The sequence below is a fragment of the Rousettus aegyptiacus genome, unplaced genomic scaffold (assembly GCF_014176215.1).
Source record: "Rousettus aegyptiacus isolate mRouAeg1 unplaced genomic scaffold, mRouAeg1.p scaffold_m13_p_1, whole genome shotgun sequence".
Lineage (NCBI taxonomy): Eukaryota > Metazoa > Chordata > Mammalia > Chiroptera > Pteropodidae > Rousettus > Rousettus aegyptiacus.
The window spans coordinates 107,780,198-107,805,827 of record NW_023416284.1 but is presented as its reverse complement, the minus strand read 5'-3'; positions in this window follow the sequence as shown (position 1 = coordinate 107,805,827).

Here is a 25,630-nt window from a genome sequence, read left to right as displayed (position 1 = left end):
TAATGTGGACCATAACAAGTAACACGTAACAGCTGAAATGCAGTATAATGTTCACCAGAAGAGTCAGAATCAAGGTAATCAGGGGATTGAACAGGAAGAAGATAAGAAAGTATGTGTGTTGTGCTAGGCACTAGGCTAGACACCTTACAGACACATCTTGTTATTTTCATTACACTGTAACATTGGCATCATTATTCCCATGTTATACTACAGTAACCTAAGGTTCAGAAGGGTTAAATAATTTGCCCAAATTACATCATATTTTGAACTCTGGATATAATATATGTAAAGCTCCTTCTTCACCCAAATTACAATGGCAACCCAAATTACAGTAACAAAGGAGAACAAATACTTCACAACACTGGTAATGAGTGAAAATGTACCCGGCTGAACATTCCAGATACATACCTATCATTTTATTTGATGAAAGCTGAAGTTAGGGTATGAGCAAAGCGCTATAGGAACATGAAGAGAGCAACTGGTTATAGTGTGGGAAGGGGATGGAGAGAAAACCCCACAGAGGGGTTACATTATTAAAGAACAGCACAGTCTTTCTGTTACCCCTGGGCTCTAGAATCAAACTGACTTAGATTCAGACCAGTTTTTGTCTCTGACCTGGACAAGTTGCTTCTCGCTGCCATAGTTCATTATCTGTACTGATTAAATGAGGCAATGCATGTAAATTGCTTGGCAGAGAATCAGATCTATAGTAAACACTTAATAGTTGTTCACTATTAATAATATTGTTATTGTTATTTTCTTCAAAGTTCACTTTATCTTAATAAATGTGCAATTACTAGTACTACCTGTTATGCTCATTAGTGTGGTTTTTCTTAAGGAAGGAAAGTATATTTCCCTATGATAATTGGGCAAGAGTTGAAGGAAAAAAGAGAGAATATGAAAAAAAAAGTTGAAAAAAAAGAGTATGAGAACAGGAATAGGGGGTTTAAAATGTATGTGTTTGTGAGATAATGATCATGTGAGGTAAATGACCATCTCTACAAGCAGAGGCAAAAAGGGAGGCTGGCAGGTAGACTCTCTCTGTAAAGAGCAAAGAGACTGTATATTATTCATCCTTATATTGTCGTAACAGCATCAGATTCACAATCATTCAATAAATGTATAATGAACTCATTCACTCTTCCATTCAGCAGGTATTAACTGAAACCTATTGTGTGACATCATGTTTCCATGAGGGTAGCATTGTAGAGCTTATATTCTAATAAGGCAAGACAGGCAATCTACACATAATATACTAAATAAAACTACATATGTAGTGCATATATTTGGAATGTGATAACTACTGGAGTGCTATTAAAGAAGGAAAATGGGCTTGAAAGACAAAGGAGGGTGTTTTCGCTAAGGTGATCAGGAGAGTCCTAAATGAAGGAGGAGCAAGATGCTGGAGCTGACAGAGCATTTCTTTCAGTGCCTCCCATGGCCAGAGCCTGCCACACATTTACTCATGTCTTGAGTTGAGGAAGAGGAAAGGAATGGGAAGACTAGGTGTTGGTTATTTTCAGAATGTCTAATCAATTAACCTTAAAAATGTAAAAGTTATGATTTCTTTTACAGACAGTTAAAAAGAATACTAAAAAATAATTTACTGTAAGAAAGGAAGAGTATTCTCTACTCTCCTACCCAGGATTCCAAACACGCCATTATTCACCTACATTGGCCTCCCAGTTTTCCCTGTATCGTTTGCAGGGCTGTCCAGGACTAATGGTGAGGAAAGTGAGGAGCATAGGGTATACTTGTGTGACTCTACAAGGGAGTGGCTCCCTAAACTTTGCATCCTAGGCTCCTCTCCTGCCTCACCACAGTCCTGGCCTTAATTTTTTGGTTGATGGACTCTGTTAGTGAATTGAGTTTTGCTTTTACATTGTATTGACTTTTTAAAAATTATACATGCTTATTATTTAAGATGTTAATTAATCAAAAGATCAAAAGGAAGTATGAAAGCATCTCAATTCCTGTCATTTAGAAATAACCTGCATTAGTAATTGATAAAGATTTTTACAGATTTCTTTCTGTGCATTTATAAAGACAGAAGATTAGTCGATATACAAGCAATGTAGGTAGTCCAAGAGGTAAACAAGTATGAATAGAAATTACTTTATAAGGGTAGGATAATACTATATATGATATTGTTCAGAAAAAAAAAAAGTTAAGCTTATTTCATTTTAACTTAACCAGAGAAAAAACAGAAGTAAATTAAAGGAATTACTGAACCTCAGGCATATGTTTCTTTACCCATAAGATATTGATCCCTAAGAGAGTCTTCCAAAATTTTTTTAAATGGTTTTTGAAATTATTCAGATTTGGAGAGTTTAAGGGAGAATGCCAGGGGTGGGGAGAAGGGCTGTATTTTTCCAATTTAGATAGTGTTGATTTGCTCCAATTAGGAAAGATGAGGTGATTACCACAATTACCCTTGGTCAAGACTTATGATGTTTCGTTTTGGTTCCTAGTCTATTCTGAAACCATAATTTGCCCAGTAACCTAGAGATATGTTCTATAACTGACTTACATTGGTCTCCTCTATTCTGCCCTTGCCCTTCCACAGAACAATCAGCTTTTCAATGCTTCGGTTTTAAATATGAACGGACAGGTAAAGATCGCAAGACATTTCAGGGATTCCTCCAATGTTAAATAAAGAAACCAAGATAATTTTTTTCAAAAGAAAAGGCCCTCAGAGGAAATAAGGAAGGAAGATAATTGGAGCTCTTTTGACAATTATCTTCTGGCTTCTGACATGGCAATGTAAAAGACTCCACAGACCTGCTGCTCAGGGAAACTTGTGAAAACTATTTTCAAAAAACAATTATTTAAAATCTCCAAAGATTGTTCTACATCCATAGAGCAAATGAAGACACCTTTATTCAAGAAAACAGACTAAAACTTCATAAGAACAAAATTCTGTGGTATCTGTCTGTGGTATCTGTGCGTGGTATCCCTCACCCCTCCAAGCTCGGAGACAGAAACTCCATTTCAGACACAGGTGCAGCAAAGAACACAGGGTCCCTCTCCCCACAGTTCCCAGTCAGAGGGCTATATTCTCAGGAGAGGCAGGACATCACTTTCCAACTCATTTCTGAGACCAGCATAACACTGATACCAAACAAAAACAACAGAAGACAATTATATACAACTATCTCTTGTGAATATGAATGTAAAAATCTTCAACAAAATACTAGCAAGCCTATAAAAAGACACGTAGAAAAAGAACATATAAACATAAAATTTATATGTATATATATGATAATTAGAATTATAAAAATAATTACATACCAGGCCCAAGTGAGATTTATCTCAAGAATTAATATCCAAAAATCAATTAATGTAATATAGCATATCAACAAAAAACAAAAAGCACACTGTCATCTCAATAAACCAAAGCAAAGAGCAACACCCTTTCATGATTAAATACTTATTGATGAAAAACTGTATGATTGCCTTCTAAGATCGGGAACAATTCATTATAAGCTCTTATATTATTTAACATACATATTTAACAAAGTAAATATATCTCAATAAAACCATTAAAATTGAGGAAAGAAAAAACAGTCTGAAAAATGATCAAATATTTTAAAGTTATGTACCATTTTGGCCAAAAGATTTTTCAATGTAGGTATTGCCATTCACCCATCACAACTACAGAAACATTAATAATCTGTTCTCTAATTTGTGAAAACAAATAATAATAAAAATATTATTATTATTACTTTTGACAACTTTGTCAGAGACCAGACTTAACATTCTGGATCTATCTGACTCTTTCCTCCTGGTGTTTTATTTGTTTCTTTATCTGTCGTATTTCCTATGAAAAGGAAATTTGGTATAAAGGCTTATTAGATTCAGGTTAAACATCTTTGGTAAGCATACTGCATAGGTGAAACTGTATACTTCATTTTACAACTCTTTAGGAGATTAGTGATGCTAACTAATTACTTAGTTAAGGTAGTGACCACCAGATTCTCTCTTTATAAAGATATGTTTTTAAAAACACACTCATTTCTTACTCCTTAAGTACATCCCAGCCTGAAGATGCCTTCTCTGGTCTTCATTCTGTTCTTTGAAGAATGACTCACGAGTTGCTCTGAGATGAACCATCAGCTTGAGTTGGGAGTATAAGCCCAAAATAGGGAATGCAGGGGAAATGCAACAGAATGTCATGAACCCCAAAGCAAATGGTAAAAGTGAGGAACATGTAGGACACGCAGAATGGAGGGAAAGGCATAAAAATCATTACCACATCTGACATCTAGAATTGGAGAGAAATAGGAAATAACACTGGGCTCTCCTTGTTAGAGAGATCCATCTTCACCATTTTGTGGTGGTGTGATGGAGATTCTTTTGGAAGACTCGATCCCTTCTTAAGTTATTCACCCATGCCTTTTACTATTTTTTGCTTTGGCCAATAAGTTCAATACTTAGAGAAATGTTTGGCCTTTTACACATTATCCAGGCACAAAATAATAGACTATATTGATGCTTTCCAAAGTGTCCATGAAAGATAATAATTTGGAATATAAAGGGAAAAAAAACCTATAATTATTTTTTAAAATTATTTTATCTCATGCTTTTAAATTTATTTCTTGTGTGTATGTTTTAGAAATACATTAGTACAGTGGCATGTGATTACAATGCATGAATAAGTAAAAATATATTGAGAGAGTTAAATGAAAGGACATGTTTGTCTCTTTAAAAAATAATAATTTGTAGGGTGATACTTAGGCACCCAATAAATACTGTTCTCCAAAGACCTCTCACATAATAGCTTTAAAATTCATTGATGATCCTTGCCTGCATCAATTATTTCAACAGGACTGCAAAAATGATGTTTTTTCTATTTCTTCCTTCTAAATTTGTTAGCTGGCATTGTTCTACGAGGACAGAGCTTCCTCTTATGAACTGGGGATGAACTAGAACCACGGAATTTAAAAATGTCAGCTTTTGATGACCATTGACATCTTCACCAGGGCTCTTTCTTTATGATTTTGCAGACTCCATAGTAGTCACTGTAGATGTATCGTTTTTATGACAATTTTCTGGAAGACACCAGAAAAGCCCGAGAGGAAGAAGCCTCTATTCCAATTTAGACAAAGTAGCATTTGGGCTAGTAGCTGGGATATATGTACCACTAACTCTGGTAGCTCACTTGGAACCTTGGAAATCAGCACCTGGAAACCATTCCAGGGTCTGGTCTGTTCCCCACGTATGCACCTCTCCCCAAAACTCTGTCCCACCAGACACAGTTCACTGATTCTAAGCTTCTTACTCACTATCCTTTAACATCTACTGGAAGAGCATCAAGGCAACAGTAAATAATTTGGGGTGTTTTCCAGTGTGGAGGAAGAAAGGGAAAGCACCTGTCATTCACTGACCCAAAGGTCTCTGATGTTTCATACACTCACCATGTTTAGGACCTTCTCTCTTCTGTCTCATGCAGGAGTAAACAATATCCACCATTAATTTATTTATGTCCTCATATTTCTAACAATATAATTCTACAGAGCTATACATTTTTCAATATATTCATAGGTGACCAAGAGAAACTGCACACCAAGTCGATGATTCTTAGTGAAAACAGTCTACATCTAGTGGAAGAGCGAACTATCATCTTCTGGGCTCATTAAACATTTGCAGCATCACTTTATTCCTGGCTCACCTAGAGCAACTATCTGCTTAAAAGCTGTTACATCCACTTCCCTTTGTTCTCTGTGTTAGAGCAACTCACAGAGTGATGGAAAATTTTGGTTCTTTCTCTCCCCCTCTTTGCTCAGGGAACCTGTTGACAATTACAGCCTCTGCTTGACAAGGCTCTTTTGACACAGCATGCTGAGGGCAGCTGCCTCCAGGAGGGTTCAGCCATTTTAGGAACAGGGTGACAGTTATCTGCTTGATTTCTACAGGCTACTACTTTTGTTGTTAAAACTTTTCCAGGACTTTTGGGAGTGTTTCTTTCTTCTTGTACCATCGTGACAATTTTCTTTTCTCACCATGGGTGCTGTGGTATATAATTAAGCTCTGTGCTCCAAAATAGTCAGAAGTAGTGATTACATTACCATGAACTGAATGCCACCAACTTTATCTCTATAAAATTTAGAGAAGCTCTATGTGGTGACTTTTATTTTTGTTTGCTTCTAACAAGAACTCAATCCATATACCCTTGAAGCACTCAATTTAGAAACTAGAAGACAAGTTTGAGCTACCCTGTCTGTATCTTGAAATTAGAGTTTTTCCACTTTGGTGCTATTAACATTTTGAATTAGATAACTGTTGTGTATGGTGTCCTGTGCATTATAGAATGTTTACCAGCTCCCTACCTCTATCCAATAGCACACCTCTCCCAAAGCTGTGACAACCAAAAATGTTTCCAGGCATTACCAAATGTCCCTTGGGGGTGCAAAATTGTCTCTGGTTGAGAATCACTGGTGTAAATAATAAAATGTTGATATAGATTGTGTTCAGACTGGTAGCATACATTTTATTGTTTCATTCTTTCCTTTAAAAGCCTCACGAAATTTCTGCCTTGCCTAAATGTGTAATAGAAATAAAGTTTTTAATCTTATTCGTTTTTTTTTTTTTTAAGAGTTATCCAAAGTGATTCTTAATGAGTTTAACCAATAAAGGGGAAATGGGTTGGGTGTTTTTGTTCAACTAAGCAATGACAATTTATTCATGGTGGGTACCTTTAAAAATACTAGAAACAAATTGATTAAAAAAAAAAAGACTTATGCTATTATGCCATATTATTCACCTGTTGATTTGCTTTTAGAGTAAGGTATTTTGTAAACCTAAGTTTAATAGCACTTCTACTACCATTGAGACTACTTTATTTCAAAGGTTCCCTCTAAAATGATTATTATTCCAGGCCCTAAGATCCTTACACAACTCTTCCTTTACACTTGGGGACACTGAAACTCTGTGTAGGAAAGCACTTCAAGGACGTACAATGGCAGTATCAGGCAAGGTCTTCAGAGCCCTGATGCAGTCACTCCGCCTGCCATGCTGCTGCTTCAGGAGTCTAGGGAGCAGTAGCAAAGACCACAACTATTTGAAGAGGTGGTGTTTATGACAAAAGGGATAATAAAGGAGAAGGAAATGCCATAGATTCTATCTTCATGGTTTTGCAATTTCACTCAGGCTCAAAATATCCTTTTCTCACAAAGCAGTTTTATTTATATCGAAGATTATATTGATGTCATTGTGTGGCTATCACAGTGACTGGGGCACTGTCAGCATTTGGTAAACATTTGATAGATAATGAGTGGGTGACCAGGGCAGATGCTCAAAAATGGAGGAAGAGGAGGAAAAGGAAGCTCCCTCAAATGCCAGAGAGAATTCACAGAGGGTAGTTCTGATTTTCTCTTACTCTAAAAAGCAGTACAGGTTCAGTTGCCAGAAGATTCTGTTGTTTCGTCAAAGACTTTAAGGTTTCAGAGGAAAATTTCAAGGATCTCTCTTGACATAAGGCAGCTCTGCATAGCTTTGGAGTTCTGTGTAGGTCTATGACAATGTTTAACCCAAAACCCTTAGAGTTTCTGGAGCTGCTCATTTTTTTTGTCCATTTTAAAGATGATATAGTATTAATCTAGAACCAGTAAAAATTAAGAGTATGTAGCAGAGCTTCTCAAACTTTGATGTATACAGGAATCACCAGGGGTTCTTGTTAAAATCCATATTGTGATTCAGTAGGTCTGGAGTGGAGCCTGAGATTCTGCATTTCTGACAAGTTCCCAGGTGATGCTGATGCTGCTGGTCTAAGGGGTAGGATGCTGAACCAATTTAGAACCAAATCTTGTTCACAATTATAATACAAATCGATGAAGCAAATGCCTGCCTATTCAATTCTCTTCTCCATCCTCCATAAGCAGTGTAAGGAGGTCTTAAAAATTCATTTATTTTTACAACAAACATTTATTGGCACCCTATTATATTAAAAAATTATTGTAAAATCTAAGACATATGCAATGATAAATCATAAACTATGCCTATACTCAGGGTGCTTTCATGCTAGTAAAGATAGAATAAATGTATAAATAGCCAAGAGCATAGAGCAGAAGAAAAGTGACAAAATAGAATTATACATAATTCCAAGAGGATTTGAGTAAAGGAGGCAAGGGAGCACAAGTTTTGAATCAGACAGACCCAGGAACTCGCGGGTATACCCTTTCCTAACAGCAGGAGCTCTCTCTGCGTTAGGCCTTTCACATCCCCTCTTAGTTTCCATTTGTTGGAGCCACTGCTATAGTTCGGGTCGTCTCATTTAGTTCTCGGACTCCTAACTGGTCTCCGTTCTACATACAATCTTTGTTCTCCAACATCCTTAAATATTTCTTGGTACAAGGCAGTTGTCTATGCAAAACTTTTACGATGTTCTATGTTCAAATACGTGGGAAATTCTAGGTTAACAAAATGTATGCAGCTTCTATTGTGGTAGGACCTTCCCCCCCCACACACACCCCCCCCCATCCTTTAATATGCTAATTTGCATGAAAGGGGCATAGTGTGAATGTTTCCCCCACTTAATTGACCATGAGATGCTTTTCACAGAGCACCTAATAAGACTAGTGTTTCTCAGAAGAGTTTTCTTAACTGCTATGTGACACTTAGCATATACTACGTTATACTTTTATCTTTACATTTAATTTTGCCTTCCCTACAGCATATAGGAAACTCTAAGGAAAGAATAAATTCCTAGCCATATACTCAGGAGATGCTCTATAATTGTGTCGATATAAAAAAGCAAACCTACTTATCAGCTGACCCTTAATTTAGGGCCACTGCCAATAGCTGTGCAGTTTGAGAACATCACAATTTTAAGGGGCAACATTCGCCCATACTACAGTGTAAATATCACTTCTCCAAACAGTGCGCCACCTTAATGAACATACCCGGAGGCCCCCATCTTCCAGTTCCTGTGCCCAGGAGACTGTCTCTCTTTTCTCCACCAGAACACAGAACGTAGCAAGTCTTCATATACTCTTGAACATTCCATTCATACAGAATCATTAGTAACAGATACTTTACTGAAGATTTTATGGGAGAAACAACAGAGGGAGTTTGAATCACATACCTTCAGTGAACATTTTAAAAATTACTCATTAGAAATTTCTGTTTTCCTAAAGACGCACCACAGCTTTGCTACAAGCATGAACACTTTTTTCTATGTCCTTCCTCCTAGACGCACCTTACTTTCCTCTTTTTTTTTTTTTTTAAGTTTGAACTTTGATTTCTCTGAACCACGGTGACAACCAACGTACAGGAAAAGGAAATAAATAGCCTCAGGCCAGCACAGGAGATCTTAATTTAAGGAGTAACAACTGGGAGTTCTAAAGTTTTCAGGGATGAAATGTGAATGCCAGCAGAACAAAAATGGAAAATTATTTATATGGGTCAGCCGTAGATATCTATACATATCAATTGGCTCGGATTATACAATGGGATAATGTCTACACCATGGTTATGATTCCTGTGCCAAACTGATAATTACAGTGTAGTCTTCAGCGTTGCTCTACCTATCTGAAACCTTCAGCATTTCATAAAGAATGTTCCTAACAGTGTGTGTGTTCCCTGAGCACCCCTAGCAGGAAAACTTTTAAAGGGCAGCATTGAGGCTTGTTCTTCCCACTAAAATATGGGCTGAGAACTTCAGGGTCAATCTTCAGACAAGTGCAATTTGCACCCTGAGGTCAAAGCGGGGGGTGGGGGATGAGAGTGGGGGTGGGCAGGATCAGCTGATTTACCCTCCCAGTGAATCCAGATGACAATTTTCTCATATATCCTGCTTCTCTACAGTTACTATTAAAGGCTAATGACTGGCTGGGAGGACAAGGCCCCAGGCTGAGGGGAGCCCCGTCTTCTACTCAAACAGTCAAAAGCATAGCAAAAGTAGAACTACCCTTCAGCTATAAGTGACTGAGAGGCCCGGGGGGTGTTTGGACCATTTCATGAAGCAGTTTTCAGTCAAATCCTGGAGCTTTCCACAGAAGGAGAGGGCTATAAATCGGTGTATACCCATTATATAACATTAGGCACTTGTTTCTCTGACAGTTACTTAATAGAAAAGGCTGGTGAAGCAAACTGTCTTGTACCTGTTAACCAGTAATTAGAGCAAACCTGCAGAAATGGTTTATTAGGCTCTTTATAGTTACCCACAGGCCGATTCTGGGTGCTGTTAACACTCTCAGATAAGCCCCTCTTGCTTCTTTTAACAGAGTTTTCATATGACACGGGGCCATGCATGGCAGGCAGCGGTGTCATATGCTTGTCTAAAAAAGGAAGCAGTTGTAGAGTGACAAAATTCTCCTACTCCCTCCCAAAGTGAACCCATATAGCTTCAGTGCAGGGTTGAACCCACTGACATATAAGAACGTTAGACATCTCTTCAATTCAGGATAGCAGGGCTCTTTGTGTTTGGATGCAATCTGCTGGACCCTCTGGAATCCAGCATTTTCTTCCAAAGATACTGTGTCCTTAGGCTGTGTTCTTTCATGCCCTGGGTTCCATTCCCTGTTTCTCAAATCTGCATTTTTCTCTCCAGCTCTGTGCGTTTCCAACGGGCTTTAGTTAGGCCAGCATGGCATATAAGGCAGCCAAAGTGATAATGTTGTTAGTTACAAATAGCAGAAAATAATTTTTTTTTTCTGATTAGATAAGTAATGCAAGCTCATTAAAGGACATTTAGAAGGCATGAAAGAGGATTTTTAAAGGTGCCTATATTTCCACCACACTGAGATAAGTCAATTCAATCTGTTCTATTGTGGAATTTGTAATTAAGATACAAGTTCTACAAGAGAACAGATGTGTGACAGAAGCTACAGAGACAGGGAAAGAACCATAATGTCAGTAGAGCACCAAAACTTGGGCTCAAGTAACTCTTGCAGCTAAGGAAATTTAGATCCTCTCAACTCAAAGTGTGGTCTGTAAACCAGTAGCACTGACGCCACCAGAGCTTGTCAGAAGTGGGGGCGGTCTTGTAGGGCTGATCTCTTAACCTGTGGGATCTAATGCTATCTTCAGGTAGCTAGTGTCACAATTAAGTTGAATTGTAGGACACCCAGCTGGTTGTTCAAGAACTGTTTGTTGGTGTAGGGAATCGAACCCCACTCATATACACACACACTGGAAATAGGGTCCATTTTTAGGAGCCTGCATATTTTAGATTTTCGTTATTTGTTGATTTATAAAGCAGTTGTTAATACTATTTTGAACTATTGTTTGTTCTTTGCATCATTTAGGATTATACATACGATATAGATTTTATGTTACCTCAAATAACTAATTTCTTCTGGTTGTGCTTGGCTTTCAAGGTTGGCCTTTATCATAGTAGGAAAATATAGTTAAGTTGTAGAAAAGGAGTCAGAGAAGCTATGAGAAATTGGGTGTAAAGTGTCTGAGTTGAAAGCTCAGAAGGTGTCTTCTGGTAGAAGACTCAGGGCTCAGCAGATCACATTTTCTCTATCATAAGTTTGCTGATCGCTTTTGGATATAATGAGAGGCAAAGACAATGATGGTGGCTACTAGAGCAATGGTTCCCAGGCTTTGTTGTACATTAGAATTACTTAGGCAGTTTATCAAAATCGTGAAGCCCTGGTCAAGTCTCACCCTTGCCAATTAAATCAACATGTGTGGAGGTGGAGGCCAGCCATCAGATTTTAATGTACAGCAAAGAATTGGAACAGATGTTTAAACAGTGCCTTCCTTACTACAGCAAATGATAGGCTTCTGGTTTACCCATTTAGTAAATTCAGATTTGCCAACACTGAGTTTGTCCACTCAAAGCTGGGCACACATGTTAACTATTTGACATTACCGATAATTATTCTTTCTACATATAAGAAAATGGAGAATTTTGGACCCTACCCCACAACTACTAGATCAGAATCTGCAATTGAATAAGATCCCTAGTTGATTCTCTTGCACGTTAAGGATCTATCAGACAGTAACTCCCAGAAGGCCTGGGCTAGACTAGAACTATCCTTATTTCTCCAATGGGCCTCATAGTGCCTTGCAGACTGAGGGAGTTTAAGAACTGTTGGCTGAAATGAGTTGGCAGTGAGGGTACTGCTGGTTCAGTGTCAAAGGATGGGATGCTGAGGACACCGTGAGCACTGAAGGGAGCATAAACGTTCTCCTAAACTGCTCCTAAGGAGGAGTCCATGTTTCGGTCACAGGTATCTTTCAGAATCTAATGAAAGCTAAGAACTAATGCCTATTTTTCTATCTTTAAACTTTCCATATACAATCGCAGGTGGTTCGTGGATCCTCAGAAGCCCACCCATGAAGTCCCTATGTACGAGACAGATAAAACTTGAGTCAAAAGTTGTCGCTGAAATCGTGAGGTGTATATGTAACTTCTCTTCATCTCCAGAATGGACAGAGGGTGGAGGAGGATTTTTAAAAAGTACTTACAACAGTTTAGTTAAAAGGCTAAACTGAAAATAGCTTTACAGGGACATGGCAAAGATGTTTACTTAGGCCTTTGCACATAAGTCTCAGGAAAGTGTTTTGGTTAGCACTTTGGTTTTCTTCTCTCTTTGAAATGTGAATTTCTTCAGCAGTTTTTTTTTTTTTTTTAACTTTAAAGAGATCTTTGGTCTAGAATGATTATGAACTTTAACGGAACAAGAAAATCGTGCATATTACCACAAATAACCAAACCCAGTAAAAGACAAATCAGGCAGTCTATATGGAAAAAAGAAATGGAAAAGTTTGCTTGCATGAGCTTCATACCCAGGCAATTAGTTGTGTTATTGAGACATAAAGCAGAAGGGGAAAAACACGCTGTCAAATGCACTGTGAATATATATGTCTGGGAGTGGGATTGGAAAAGAGTTGTGAATTAGGCTTGGCCCACAGAGCCAAGTTAATTGTGATTTGCAGTAAAAACAAAACAAAACAAAACAAAACAAAACAAAACAAAAAAACATTTTCTGCAGTTTCCTTGTCTTTACTGACATGAGTCACAATCTATTTAACATTTAGTATTTGGAAAATAATACTTTTATTTATTTACATTTTGTTTCATTCCATACAAGATGTAAAGTGAATTATATAGATGTATGCATCATCTATAGAAAAATAAAATAAAATTTTGAATAAAAGAATGAAGAAAATAATCCACGTGAAAAATAATTGGAAAAAATGATGATGAGATGAAGCAGAAGTCTGGATATGCATGCTATAGGTTCTACATAGCTGAGATGTAAAAGCCGCTGATTGTTAAGTCAGAGGTCTTCTAGCTGGGCTCTGTGTTTTATTGCATCAAAACAATGAGTGTATTCACAATTCCCTAAAATAAAAGTCTGTTATTCCTATAACTAAGATAAGAGGGAAAAAATGTCTCCTTCATTGTCACAAAGAAGACCTTGTTAAAAAAAAAAAAAGTTGAAGAAATATCCTCAACTTCTGTACAGCCAAGAGCATCATAGGATTATGGCATCAAGTTATTGAAACATAAATTTAAAGGAAGGGCAGACAGAACGCATGTTTCTTTCGTTACTGGAAATGGCTGACTGAGCTGCCAAGACCTTGTCCCTCCCGCCCCTGACTCCTGTAGGAGCAGGTTCTGGCACACTCAGTGAGTAGAGGTCCATGTCCTGCTCATGCAGCCCGGCCCTTAGCCACACACAGCCTTGTATTGTTTCTAACATATTTCTCTGAAAATCAATTTAAAAAATATAGTAAAGATTAGTAATAATAAAACTGTCAGCTCCCTGCCTACTCCTTGGATAGAATCTCAATCTACTAAACCTAGATTGGCAATTTTTCAAGGCAGAAAATATCTAATAAACTAATAGAATTACACTGTATGAGAAAGTAAAGGGTTTTGCTTTTTAAAAAAATAAGTTCAACCGGAAAGGCTTCACTTATAGTGTTAACAGGATACAATATGGGTAAAAATTAGGGCCCGCATCTTTGATCCATTCTCTTGGTGGGCAATTTTCTCCAGGTGCTGTGTCGAGTTGGAAGTAGGATCTTGGTTTTAGTTTTCAAATTAACAGTGTTTCCCAGATTTCATTAGCATGTCATTTTTATTATTTTGCTAAGTTAACACATCATTTGTACTGTTATTTACTTAATATTTATTCTAAAATTAACTTTTAAACTTCATTCACCCTAAGCAAAAATATTCGTGACATCACACTTGTGCCAAATTTTTTTCTAACACACATTAAAATAAATGCACGGTATTTAAAAACATTTCTTTATGAACCACCTACAATTGTCTCTCACATCCTGTGCTGTGGAAACCACAACTTACAGACTGTGAAGGCACTTTAGATGCAGAGTAGCTTGGTGGTTTGAAACTACAACTCTCAAAACAGACTGCCAGGGTCAAATCCCAGCTCTGTTTCTTATTAGCTTCGAGACATTGAGCAGGTCATTTAATTTTTCTGTGCCTCAGTGTCCTCATCTGCGAAATGGGACTGATATTATAGTACTTCTGTCGCAGGATTATTGTGAAAACTAAATGTATTAATATATATGTAAAGTACTTATTACAGGGCTTGGCACACAGTTAGTGCCACATACACGTTATGTACCATTATTATTATAAATCGGTAAATAAGACAGCCTTTTCTCTAGAGAGGTCTGGACTGTTGACTCTATAGAGCTGGGGAAAACAGGCTTTTTGAGTAACCCCAGGAATTGATTCTTTCCCATTTCTCATCCAATTCAGACCTCAGATGACTAGTGCTGGTATTTACTTTTAATATCAAATCTGATGGACAAATTCATATCTTCACTGTGGATCTATTACACCTAAATTTTTTTTAGTTAGTACAATATTTATCATGAGATTTAAATTTTAATTTTGGCATGCTATTTGTTATTTAGTCACGAACTGGCGGATATAAAGGAAATGAGAGAAGGGGAGAGTCAAGAAGACAGAAAGAACAGAGATGGGAAGAAAAGACCAGGCCTAAAATCCTCAGGAAAATCTACTCAGTAAGCCTCACAAAATTGTCACAGGGTTAAAATAAGATGTGAAAATGGATGGTAGGGTAAGGAATGAATTTTATTTCCTTCTTTCTGCTTTTCTGTATTTATAATGAATAGATATTGCTTTTATAATGAGAAAAATATGAAACTGTTTTTTAAATTCATGTAATTTGTCATTGGAAAACTCCCAAAAACAAGTTCTTTAGGGAGAAACTAATTCAAATTAATCGTAACTAATATACAGTAGAAGAGAGAAACTGTGACAGGGTAAAATTTTATGCTTATTCACTCGTAAAAGACCATCAACAATCTCAAATGCATAACTCAGGAAAAGCATTAGCATCAAGCAACTTTCTCACAGTTCTCTGGAGTATTTGAAGGTCTTTACTTGGAAAGTGGAGACTCATCACATGGAGGTAGTTAAAGGCGTGGGAGGCTGGGGCAAAGACTGCAGATATTCAAAGGCCCACCTTCTGGTCTGACAGTACAGTGTGGGCTTTGACCAGCAGTGGACATGTTCCTTGGAAAATTTTACTTGTAAGAGTAAACCATGTGCTTGAGGCCAGAGAGATTACTACTGCACATGAGTTTTGGAGGGACCATAGTACTGTACCCTGACTTTGAGGACTAGGCTCTCCCTTACTTATAAAGTTGTCATATCCTAAAATGTATTATTCTTTAAACTCCCAAATCTATATTTCCATGGAAATTGTGTTATCATTGTGTAACAGGATTCTAGAATCCCTTGGGTTTTCAAAAACATTTTGCACCTTTTTCTCACTTAAATCTTATATAGACTCACTTTTTATTCTCAGCTGCAAAGAGAGGATTATTAAAATCTTCTATCAGTTTCTGAGAGGTGTATTAAAATCTCCCACTATAATTCAGTTTTCCAATCTCTATCTGTGGCATCAATTTTTTTCTTTATAAATATTTCATGTCTTTGTTGCTAGGTACATGTAAGTACATGTTCATCAGAATTTGTTGCATTATTCCTATTATGGTGATAATGTCTCTTTATTCCTTTACTCCTTTACTTGGGAAGTGCAGGTCAAGGGCAGTGTAGGTGAGGAAATAAGGAAGTAAGATAAGGAAAAAAGCAAAGCCATGTGAGGCAATGAGTTGCCCTGCTGGCAACTACTTCCCAACTAACTCGGGAAAGCGAAGCACTTTGCTGAGCATAGAAAGCATTAAGGACTTTCTCCACAAGAGTGGCAAGAAAAAGAAAGGATAGAGTTTATCTGCCTGACTCCCTACTCTCTCCTACTTACTTACCCTTGATCGAGTTTCATCTCTCTGGGACCTAATTCCCCCACATTTCAGTATTGTCTCATCTGGTCCTTCAAAGACTCCCAGGAAACCAGCTCTAATGTCCTGAAATGTAGCCTTGCATCCAGATCTGGAGTGGAATGCAATGTAGGGGTGTGTGTGTGTGTGTGTGTGTGTGTGTGTGTGTGTGTGTGTGTGTTGAGAGAACCAAAGAAGGAAGACATGATTCATATCTGGTACATCCCCAATAATATATCTTCTCAGTTAATAACAATACCCTGAAGTCAAGTCAATAAAAAAAAAAAATGACACCCCCAAAGAAAGATTTACAAACTCAAAATCAGTTGAATAAATGTGTGTTTCGCACTTACCATATGCAAGCTCCCACACCAGGTACTCAAGAGAAAACGAGCTATATGACATGGTTCCGGGCCTCATGAGAGACAGGCAGCCTCTGGAGAAAATATTTTGGATTTAGACAGACTTGGATTTAAACTTCTGCTCCGCTTCTTTCAGTTTTGTGAATGTGAGCAAAATATTTAACTTTCTAAACTTTGAAAATGATAATAGTTTTTGCCTTATAGAATCATTGTAAGATTGAAATGAAAAAACATTTTTAAGGGAACCAATACATTTGATTAATGTTGAGTGTTATTTCCCTCTTATGGGCTAAAATCAAAGAGTCAGGACAAATAATACAAAAATAGCTGTTATAGGCAAAAGATGAGGAACGAAGCCCAGAGTAGTTCAAGTTGAGGAAGAGCTGGGAAAGCTTCCTGGTCTGTGGTAAATGAGAAAGAATTTCTTCCCCTTTCCTGGCGCACAATCAGCCCTCAGCAAGTGTTCTGACTTGGCAAATTTGATCTTTGACACTCATCTTTCTTTGTGTACCCTTCTCCAGCCCCACATTCTGCCCTGTAGTTCCTTAGGTGGCATTAAGCTCACCCACGATCCCTAACCCAGAGGAGCAGGCAGGTGGGTGGTACTCCCCCGACCTAACTCCCTTGCCTCAGAAGGTACTATTATTTGATAGAAAGCAAACCGATTATACTAATTCCAATCAATTTTGAGTGACTGCTGGCCCTTTATCCTTCAGTTTTTTCTATCTCTTCCTAAGACAAAGACATATTTCTAATTAGAATCACCCTCCATGAGAATCTACCTAGTGAGATTGCCCCTCCAGCTTTTCTGGTTTTTAAGGTCGTGTATTCACCATCTTAGATCCATAAGATCTCTGGAAGCTGCCAGGTTTTCCATAGCAGCTTTCCTGGCAGGTTCTGGCCAGCTGAGAGCCAAAGTTATCTTATAGGTATGAGGCGGGTCCATGTCAGGGACTGTTCATTCAGAAACCACAGAGGAGCAGGTTTTTGTTCTGCTCCTTGCTACACTTTTCAGTCAGAATTTCTTCTCTAGCCCCCATTCCTTTCTCGGCATTTTCCTCATTTTTCTTAGTGTATGTTTTATATATTAAATACAGCATTCACATGTCAAATTTTTGGTTTGGGCACATCCTAAAAAGCAGCAAAGGTTTTAATTTCCTGTTTTAAAAAAAATCATATTATTCAAATAAGAAACATGTGCAAACAAACTCCTTTTTTAATCAGATAAAAGGGGTGAGGCTTACCAAGAATTGTGACACCCACTTCTCCTTCAGTTAATCATTTCTTCTATTTTCCTGTCTAGCCTGTGTGTTTTTCTACACTGAGTCCAATATGAAATAGCTCCTATCTTCATATTCTCTCACCTGATATTTCAAGAAGTCTGAAGTGGGAAGGCAAACTGCACAAAGCTGACACTCATCTGAGTTTCATTTAGCAAAGTCTTCCAGAAATGCTACACCCAGTTACTAAATCATCCTCCTATCATCCTGCCTTTTGATGGTGGTAGCAGATTAGGAATGAGCAGAGACGATGTGCTACAGTGAAAGAACACTGAATTGACATTGGGGCACGGAATTTGCTGAACCGCTTATTAGCTGTGTGACTAACTTACTTAGCCTTTTAGGTCCTCCTTTTCTCATGTTTAAAATGTCACTGACAAATCATGCCTCATGAAGTCAACAATACATGAGATCATTTGATTCAAAAAACATTTGAATGCCTGTGTGTCAGATACCATGCTAAGTACTTGGATATAGATTTGAGCAAGATAAAATCCCTGTCCTCAAAAGGAACAGAATCTAGTAGGAAAGTCAAGTATGTAAACAGGCATATCCAGTGTTATAGAAGTATATTCCACAGTGGTTCACAAGATAGGAGATTATAACAGATACACACAGGGGATGTTTCAAGTTACACACAGCCACCCATAGTGGGCAGGGTGCTACACTCTCAATAATCCTCACTTCTTTAAAACTGCTACCACACATTTATCAAAGGAAGCCATGTAATTTAAGTCAAGCCCCTGATATTTTCAGGTAGAGAAACTCCCATAAAACCCTTTCCCATCCCAGCAGTGCAGAACCTCTGCTCTACACAACATTTTTGGGCAAAGTGAATCATAACCTAACCTTCAACTTCCACTTGCTTGCTGATGACTCTGAAATCTGTACGTTCAGTCCAGATTAGTCTTCTGAGCTCCAAAACAACTGTTACTGCTGGATACTTATCTTTTGGATGACTCACAGGTTCCTCATTTGCAATAAAAGCAACACCGAAGTCAGAGCCCTCTCCCCTTCTGCTGGTAGACCCGTTCCTCCTAAATTCCCCCACTGTACTGAAGGACACACAGTTTGCCCACGCTAACTACCTTAGAGTCATCCTAGACTCCTCCCAACCTTTGTGCTTTTTTTCAGTCAACCACCAAATACTATAAGTGCCATCTGAAATATACAACATATATCCCCAACTCTCTATTCCCACTGCCCTGTTCCTAGTTAAAACCTGTAATAATCTGTAATCATTTTTTGCTGGACTATCACAATGACCTTCTTGTCTACTTCAAAACGTTATTATGTTTCTTTCCTACAGGTAAATGATGATGTCATCCCCAGCTAAACTTCTTTGAATGGTTTTTCCTCTCTCCTCTTAACCCCAGCACCCAGAACTATGTCTTACTCCTCTTGCTGCTTTACCAGTTCTGGTCTTTGGAGAGGGACTGGTGTATGCTATGCAAGGAAGACATATAAGTAAAGAATTACAGAAGAGATCATCCTGCAGTGTTGTAATTTATAGTCTGATTTGTAAAGCAATGGAAAAATCGAATAGCATAAAGATTATTCAGTAATCACTTACTGAATACCTGTGATGTGTCAGGTACCAAGCCGGTTGCTTAGCTGCAATGATTAAATTACACAGTTCCTGCACCTGAGTTGAGAAAACTATAAGGTAATGAGCTTTGTGCCATTATATACCTATAAAGTACTGACAGAGCATGGAGCTTGAGTCGTGACTTGAAGGTTGAGTAGGAATTTACCAGGCAATAGTAGGCTGCACGGGGAGATGAGGAAGCCAGAAGTTACAGTAAGAGGAAGCATGATGTTTGAGAAATAGCAAGCAGTTCACTGCTGCAGGAGTATGAGGTTCTCATGGGAGGATGATCAAGGGAGCATGAGAGTGAAAGGATTGGCTGAAGCATTTATTCATTTACTCATTCACATGTTCATCATCAAATACTTATCTAATATCCTTTCCAGAGTTTCCTTTTAGTTTTAGCAGCCCCAGAGAACTATGCCTGCATGACAGCTTAAGTCAAGAACTCGAAAGTCCCTTATGAGTAAATACAGATTCTAAGTGTGGTCTCCATTGGTCTATTGCTTCCCCTTTCCCAATCTCCACTCTCGGTCCCCATAACATGTCTTTAAACCCTTAAATATTTCTATCTAGTATTATATCCTTAGATTAGAGATGACATCACTTAAATGAATTAGAATATATGAATACATGAATAAGAAAGAAAATAACCACATTTAAAGAGAAAATAAAAGAGTTTCAACAGTCACACAGCAACCTCTTTGCTACTATAAATATTTAGGACAAAGGCACATGGTTTAAGTCAACTCTCTGCCTCATTCAGTATGTAGTTTTCATATTTTAAACTATCAGTGTTCTAAACTACTAATGTTCAGTCATTGCTCCTATACTGACAGTCTTTTATGCATGTGAAATTCTCCCTATTAAATAAGCTTCTCTTTTGGAAGAATTCTTATGGCAGTGACTATAATTACAAACCCAGGCTGAGCTGGAAAATGCATTGATGTGACAGCTTTTGTGATAGGAAGGGTAGAGAAAGAATGAAAGCTTATAATTTTCTTTGAGCTGTCTTGAAGTCTGACAGTAGCCCTGCCCTTATGATGTAAATATGCAGTAACCTGGAGATTCAGGAAAGAATAAATGACAGACACGCCTGCCAAGTCCTTGCTACATGGACAACCAGTCAACAAGAGAGAAAGCCTCAGCACAGTGCTGAATTCTCTATGACTTCTTTCAAAGGCATAGTCTGGAACAGTAGTTCCCACCATTTTGGGATATGAGGGCCTCTTTTCAATGTCAGAACTTTTCATTCTTCATATGAGATGACTTGTTCTTTTTTGAATATATCATTTGAGGAAATACATGATAACAAGCAACTGCACATTTGTTATTACTTTGAAATTTTTTTGTTTCATTAATCGTGTAACATTTATGGATACCTGAAAAGTATGATTTATTCAATCGACCAGCAAAGCTTGACCCCTTATGTATTTGATGATGTTTGCAACTGCCCATTAATCTGTGATTTCCTCCTTCCCCTTACTGCCTCTATTTCAAGGTCACAGACCTGTTACAGTACGTTCATTGTATTTATTTATTTGTTTATTTTTTTGTTTCTTTTCATTAAAAAAATATATTAGGAGCTTACTATACACTGAGCATCATGCTAGGGGTTTTACATACAAAGTGAACAAACACCTGGTATCTTCCTTCAAAGAATTTAAATCCAATTGGGGAAATAGATATATAAGTCTTTAACAGTACAATAGGCACAAAGGGGGATGTGGCCAGCCAGTTCTGTTGGGGGAGAGTAGTTAGAAAAGCTATCATGTAGGAGATGTATCAGTCAGCTAGTGCCACAATAATGCTATGCAACAAATGGCTCAAAGACATAGTGACCTAAAACAATGATCCCTAGGCTCATGGACTGCAAGATGATGGCCAATTCCCTGGGCTGTGCTTTAAACAAGTGTTTGAGCTCCAGGTTCTATGCTGAAGATTGGGTTTAGGTGTCCTCCACATGGCTCTCATTCTCCTTATGTCAGAGTATGTTCTTATAGTGGGTCAATAAAGAGCCAGAGAGCCCAACTGTGCAAAAATTGTTCAGGCTATTGGCATGGCTGCGTTCCTTCTGGATACTCCAGAAGAGAATATATTGCCTTACCTTTGCCAGCTTCTAGAGGCCAACTGCATTCCTTTGGTTTGTAATTCCTTCTTCCATCATCAGAGCCAGCAGTGGCACATCTTCAAAACTTTCTCTGACTCTGAACTTCTGCCTCCCTCTTCCACGTTTAAAGGACCCTTGTGTTTTTGTTGGGCTCACCCAGATAAAGCAGGCTGATCTATTTTAAGAATAGGTGGTTAGAAACCTTAATTCTACCTGCAACCTTAATTTCTCTTTGTCATGTAACATTGGGATGTGAACATCTTTGAGAGGCCATTCGTCTCTCTGCCATGTGGTTCTTGGATGGGCCATGGGGTAAGGCAGAATGAGCAATGTCTGATATCAGTATAATACTTTATGACAAACCAAACACTTTCATTTTTTATGCTCTCATTTTTGAATCAGCAGAATAGTAATCAGAGAATCATTTTATAAGTGAATAGATTGAAGCCCATATATGTTAAATAGCAACATAGCTTAGTAATTACTTTCTGCTTTTTTAATTACCTCAGAGTACTCCAAATGTACCTATTGCAATTATTTGTTACACGTATGCCTTATCACCTCAAGCAAGGCATAGAGTTGTTTTATGTTCTGTGTGCCTTAGCAGATAAAGAAAGTGAAAGAAAATAACATTTATTAGACATTCTCTGTGTCCATAATGTGCCAGGGACTCTACGTGTGATTTGTAATTCCTCCCTCCCTTACTTAGAGATAAGTAAACGTGGTTCCAAGGTCACACAGCTCATAGCAAGAGCAAGGCTAAAATTCACACCGAGATCTGCCTGACTCAGAGCCAGTGCTCTTTGCATGCTTCCTATAGGCCAGAGACCCCTTAGCTGAGTTTTCAAGAAGCAATGTAAGCTATGTGGATTTAAAACCAAGACTTATGGAAACAAGGAGCAATTATAATATCACGATTTCTGTTTGTTTCTAAATGACTTACAACTTTTCTAATGGAGAAAATGCCTATCTACAGTCTTAGCTTCACCAATAATTAGTGTGCGGCCTTGGCCAATTCACTGCCTCTCCGAGCTAGAATCTTTTATAATAAGGAGACTAGAGCAGGTGACGTGTTTTCCTTCCATGATTTGAGACTTGTCGATGTGTACAGAGATTAGTACCATGAGAGCTGGGACTGGGACATAGATTTTCTGTGTTCAGAAGGGAGCAGCTTTTTAAATTGTCTCTACTAGGTCTTTGGAAAATTCCAGTTTTAAGACAGAACTTTGAAATGAAAAGTACATGATTCATACATTTGTCCAAACCATAATATATATAACACCAAGAGCAAACCCTAATCTAAACTATGAACTTCGGGTGATTATGATGTGTCGATGTAGGTTCATCAAGTTGTAACAGATGTACTACTCTAGTGGGTGGTGTTGATAATGGGGGCGGGGGAGGGTTATTAATGTGTCGGGGTAGGGGATATATGAGAGATCTCCGTACCTTCCCCTCAATTTTGCTATGGACCTAAAGCCTAAATTAAGGTTTAAATTAGCCTAAATTAAGTTTATGTGTCTAAAGCTACGTATATTCTGGCAAAATAAACTATGACACTTAAAATTGTGTCAAGTTTTCAAGGAGGTAGTGAATTGCCTTGAACTGTTTTCATTGACTCTTTAAATTAAAAAAAAAAATAAAACATGAACTAATTCTATCATTTTTAAAAAGGGAAATTGAGATGACACCCATGTATCTAATTAATACCTAAATTTAACAAGTATTTATTTTTTATAAAAATAAAACATTACAGATAAAATCAAATCTCATAGTCTCACACTTCCCAGAGAAAAATTACTCTCCTGAAGTTGGTATGTAATCTCTCAGTACTTAATATCCATAAGACCTTTATATAATGTCATTTTGAGTAGTTTAGAAATTTATATAAGTGGCATCATACAAGAAATACTTTTTTGACAGTTGTTTTTTCACTCCATGTTTTGGTTTCAGGATTTAGCCATGTTAATATGCATAAATCTAGTTCATTCATTTCAATTACTATGTTGTAGTTTGTTGTATGACTTTAATATTATTTTACCCTATGAGCAAATTAATTTTTTTTTATTTTTATAATAGCGTTGCAGTGAACATTCTTCCTTAAATGCATCTCTTTTTTCCTGTAGGCTAAAGTTACCTATGGCAGTGCTCCTCAAATTATGGACTATCAACTATTCCCAGTTCATGACTAAGTGAGTACAGATATTGAGAATAAGCATTTAGAAATTTTTAAAGCAATTCAACTGGATTCTCTTATGTCTATTGAATCAAATAATTTAAAAAATTGCTTGGGATTTTATTTTACATGTTTATTTTAAATTTTCATTTGCTTTATTAATTATTTTTTATTGTATTTTGCAAAAATATTGATCCTTGATGGGCCGGAACTTTAAACAAAACCTTTTTCATTATAGATAATTTGAGAATCTCTGTAGTTTCTACCTAGAAGTGGCATCACTGGCTTACTGATTAGGTACAGCTTTAGCTCTAGAAGGTATTAACAAATTACACTCCAGAATGACCAAATCAATTCCCAGTCTCATCTTTAGCATACGAAAGTTTCTTTTCTCCCATTGCTGCATTATCAATCTTTGAAAGCTTTGCCAGTATAATAGCTGTGAAATATTTTATTTTAATTAGCATTTATCTGATTAATAGTGATTAGTTAGGTTTCCCATTTGTATGACTTTAACAAGGTCAATTTTCTCAACTTGTATTGTGGGAAAAATAGGTCTTTAACAATCTAGCTATAAGAGGTAAAGTATTATAACAGGTATAACTGGTTTTGATGAGAAAAAGCCTAAGAATAGCTAGTTTTGACTTGATGAAGGCCAGGAAAAGCTAGTTGTAGCAAACTAATGCATAGGCTGCTACTTTTGTGTATAAATGTCTTTCCTAATATTTAGGCTTTTAACAATCATTCATTCATCGCCATTAAGATATTTCAGTGGAACAGTTTTCACAAAGAATTTTGTGCCTGTCATCAAAGACACAGAGTAAAGCTGAGAGCACCTCTGTGAGCTCCGTTATGTTCTGGAGCTGTAACTTAACCCCTCATTCATTCAGCCTTTGGGGCTGGATGAAAGAACAATTCAGAGAAAGGTGTATGGAGGTGAACACAACTTACCAGGTTAACCCTTCCGATTTACCCTGAGGTCAGTCTGATTTTTAAAAATGGATGTCACAACCTATGCTTCCACACTGAAAACCTCTTATTATCTTTACACAGCATGAAAAATCTGAATTACTGGGCATGGACCTGTCTTTCTGTTCCATCTCACCTTCCCTTACTCCAGCCCACCAACATGAAAGTTCTTTCAGAGACTCAATTTATGACAGACTGCTTCACACTTTCCTTCCTGGGCTAAAGGAATCAATATTCCCAGAATACTTTCTTCCCCCTGCTTCATCTGGTAAACATTTCCTCTTCACTCGTAACTCAGCTAAGAAGCCTCTCCTAGAGAGAACAGATTATTCCCCTTTGTGTGATCTACTAAATTAAAAAATTTAAATATTTCCTCCTTTACAAAATAAACTTTTGTTCAAGGCACATAGCTCAGAGAATTACTACAAAAAAGAACAACTGTTGACCAAGAAATAGAACATTGCTGTGCTTATCCCCAGCAACTAATTTTGCCTTTTTTAAAAATTCTTTATATATTTGAAATCATACAAAAGTATGCACTTTTTGCATCTGACTTCTTTTGCTTACTATTGTATTTGTGAGATTTATTCATGTTGTTGTATATAGCAGTTCATTAATTTTCCGTGCTTTATCGTATCTCATTTATGACCACATTACATGTTTGTTTTTTTCTTAAGTGTTGATGGCTATCAGAGTTGTTTCTACTTCTGGGCATTAAAAATAATGCAGCTACAAATATTCATATACATGTCTTTTGGTGTACATGTGTATGCGTTTCCCGTGGACATATACCTAAAAGTAGAATTGCTGGATCGCAAGGTATGGTACATGTTTAACTTTAGTAGTAGTAGAGACTAACACACAGTTTTCCAAAGTGGTTGTTCAAATTTTGCTCCTAATTAG